Consider the following 3,079-nt stretch of genomic DNA (forward strand, 5'->3'; position numbering starts at 1 on the left):
TGAATTTGGGAGTGGGTTCCTGTTCTTGGGATGATCCCGGTGTTGGAGCGTTGGTTAATGAGTTGAGGTGAGGGGTACGATGGTTTTATGGTTCAGTCTATGAGCCAGGGATGTTATCGAGCAGTTGAGTTGTTTGATACTAAATTGGTACGAGATTTGGAACGGCTAGAGGCAGACGTGACGAGAAGTTCTTGAGGAGTTCACCAGAGGTTCAGAGTATATGAGGTCGATTCATTTCCTTAAAAGGGGATTATCGGGCGTTGTGTAGCACTTTCCGGGGGCAGGTGCGATTTTGCTGGAGAATATAGTTATGGGTTAGTTGCGTGCTATTTGGTGATGGTTCGAACCCTAAGTGGCGGAGAACCGGGTGCCGTATGTAAGAAAGCAGAGATTTGTCAAGAGCAGGTATAAGTGGAGTATATAGATATGCGGTAAGAAATCATGAGACCAGAGATGTCGGTAATCGAGGAAAGGGGTCAGAGTGAGTTAATGCGGGAAGTACTTGTTTGAAAAGGATGAATGTCTCCACGACAGGTGTTTATTAGTCAGGAATCTGGTATTGGTCGGTGTTGGGGCAAGTAGATAAAGAATGATTGGGCAGCCAACTCCCGGGTCGGTATGCGTATCCTTGTTTGGATTTTGAGCGGCGAGAAAAAGGGTTTCGGAGAATTATCAACGTATTTCGTAGCGTTAGCATTTCTTCGTATTGCAATTGAGAAATTGAATACACCGAAGTTGCAACTTGGGAAAAATAAAGATCTAGTTATGGGGTTCAGAGGGAATGTATTATTGCATCTATATGGTGCTTGGGGCAGGAGATTTGTGGTTGTGGCAGGATCTTGTGATCTTCGGTGGGGGTGTTCCGAGGTATCCGGGTATTGATATCTTTATTTCGAAGTTATTCGTGAATCTTGAGTTGAGACGACTTGTGGTATATCAGGTATCTATGGATCTAGTGATAGCCCTTCGAGTATGGGCATCCAGGGAGATTACTTGGGAGAGTGGATCTTCGCAAGGGTGGGCATCTGTTATGATGATTGCCTCCAGAGTCTGTGATGAATATTTGAGACGAGTATGGGTAGCCGCCTATGGTAGTCTGTGGAGCACGAGCTAGTGGAGTCAGAGGGTGTTGTGATACTGCGGGGAGCCGTAGTACTCACTAGTCAGAGGGTGTTGTGATACTGCGGAGAGCCGTAGTACTCACTAGTCAGAGGGTGTTGTGATACTGCGGAGAGCCGTAGTACTCACTAGTTAGAGGGTGTTGTGATACTGCGGAGAGCCGTAGTACTCACTAGTCAGAGGGTGTTGTGATACTGCAGGGAGCCGTAGTACTCACTAGTCAGAGGGTGTTGTGATACCGCGGGGAGCCGTAGTGCTCACTAGATGGCAAGAGAGTGTGATGATGGAATGTTCTCCGATCAGTGTATGATGTGGAAGAGTTTTGGGCTTGAGTAGCCCTAGTATTGAGTTTTTGGAGCCTGGATGTTGGACCGGGGGCGAGACTGGGGTCCCCGTCTCTGTCGGGGAATGTGGTGAGATGGCAAGGGATATGCGCAGCAGAAACCAGAGATCAGAGTGGAGACGATCCTCGGTTGGATTGTACTTTCTTGCATAAGGAAAAGAGAATTTCGTGACTTGCATGTCACGGGGCCGGGATAGTGGTCACGGGGAGGAAGTTAGTGGGATATTTGGATCATGATTTGGGTGACCTTTGGAGGCTCAGCTGTGGAGTCAAAAGCTGACCTTGTGCCCAGTCTTGAAGAGGGATATGTGATGAGCTAGAGCTTATCCTGATGATGTCGGAGGACACCTCAGAGGGAGTGAACGATTCAGACGCTCAAAGACATGCTTCGGGCATGTGTATTAGATTTCGGAGGGTGTTGCGGCATGTATTTATCCTTGGTTGAGTTATCCTATTTCAACAGCCATCATTAGTGTATTGGTATGCCACCCTTTGTGCTGTTGTATGGGAGGAAGTGTCAGACCCTCATTTGCTGAGGAAAGTGTCGATTCGCGGAAGTGGAAGTTGTAGTGAGAATGGATGATTTGGAGTCTGATGGTCGAACATTGTGTCTGTGACAGTGGTATGGAATGACATCATGATGGGATGTCTGCTGAGGATGCGGAAGGGATTCCGCGGGTGTAGAGCCAAGAGTCTCAGGATGGATGTAGGGATGGAGTCTGGGACTCCTAGCTTGATTCTGATCAAGGGTCGTGTGCGTAGTGGTGGTGTCTCCTGGGGACGTTAGAGATGTCATCAGTGCGACGGGTTCTCCTAACCCGAGAGTGCGAAGGTCGGTGCAGCTTGGGTGCTTGAGTGCAAGAAGAGGACTCATGAGATTTGCTCTGGGATTGAAGAGTGGGCCTTTCTGTTGTCACGGATTGGATAGGATGGGATTTGGATTGGGGATCCGATGGTTCATGGCTTCCAACCCTTATGGGTCAAGTGACTGTTGAGATTTGGATCAGTGATGCTTCATGGGTAATTCTCGGATCGTTGAGTGTGGTTATCTGAGGGTACATCCGTTGCCCGGTTCGAGACAGTGGTCAGGACACCGTAAGGAAAGGGAAAGTGTGTTCGAGTTTCGATGGGTATGCCTTGTAAGAGCGGGTCCGATTAAGGCCAGGTGGCACGTTGTGGGAGTATTTCTGGAGTTGAGTTGTTGTAGGCTTCGAGGGCGAAGCCTAATTTAAGTGGGGGAGAATTGTAACATCTCGAAATATCAAGAGTAGAGTTGAAGGGCTAAAAGAGTAAATTGGGAAAGAGTGACTCGGCGAGTCCATGTGCGGACTCGGCGAGTAGAGTCGCGACCTGGTCGCGTGTTAAGTGGCCGACTCGGCGAGTCAGTGTAATGGACTCGGCGAGTAGGCGCTGAGTGGAGAAAACCCTAATTCTCGGGGTTGAGCCTTATATAAAGATCACTATGTTTTCCTCCCAGCCTCTTTATGACCCCTTGACCCCAGAAAACCTTAAATCACGGAGAAGCACCATTGTTGAGTGGATTGGAGCTTGGAGAAGTAATGGTTGAAGGAATTTTGGGAAGATTGAAGGCTTGGAGCAAGGGGATTTGCTTGGATT

This window comes from Lactuca saligna, chromosome 5 (assembly GCF_052625555.1).
Source record: "Lactuca saligna cultivar CGN05327 chromosome 5, ASM5262555v1, whole genome shotgun sequence".
NCBI classification, from domain to species: Eukaryota; Viridiplantae; Streptophyta; class Magnoliopsida; order Asterales; family Asteraceae; genus Lactuca; species Lactuca saligna.